The following is a 471-nucleotide window of genomic DNA, read 5'->3' as shown; positions in this document are numbered from 1 at the left end:
TTCGGGCAGTTATTTTTGGGCGCGGCTTTGCCCGCGGCCTATTTTTGGCACACGGACGCCCCTCGCAAAGTCTCGCGGCATTCCGAGTCCGGCGGACGAAGTTGACCAGCCCCACCCCCCAAGGCTATAGCCCAGCCGTTTTTGTGGCCTTTTTGCGCTGGACGAACTTGGCGCCCCGGCCTTCGGGCAGTTATTTTTGGGCGCGGCTTTGCCCGCGGCCTATTTTTGGCACACGAAGGCCCCTGGCAATGTCTCGCGGCATTCTGAGTCCGGCGGACGAAGTTGACCAGCCCCACCCCCCAAGGCTATAGCCCAGCCGTTTTTGTGGCCTTTTTGCGCTGGACGAACTTGGCGCCCCGGCCTTCAGGCGGTTATTTTTGGGCGCGGCTTTGCCCGCGGTCTATGTTTGGCACACGGAGGCCCCTCGCAAAGTCTCGCGGCATTCCGAGTCCGGCGGACGAAGTTGGCCAG

This window comes from Citrus clementina, unplaced genomic scaffold, assembly GCF_000493195.1.
Source record: "Citrus clementina cultivar Clemenules unplaced genomic scaffold, Citrus_clementina_v1.0 scaffold_15, whole genome shotgun sequence".
In the NCBI taxonomy this organism is placed as follows: Eukaryota; Viridiplantae; Streptophyta; class Magnoliopsida; order Sapindales; family Rutaceae; genus Citrus; species Citrus x clementina.
Note: the sequence above shows the minus strand (reverse complement) of the source record.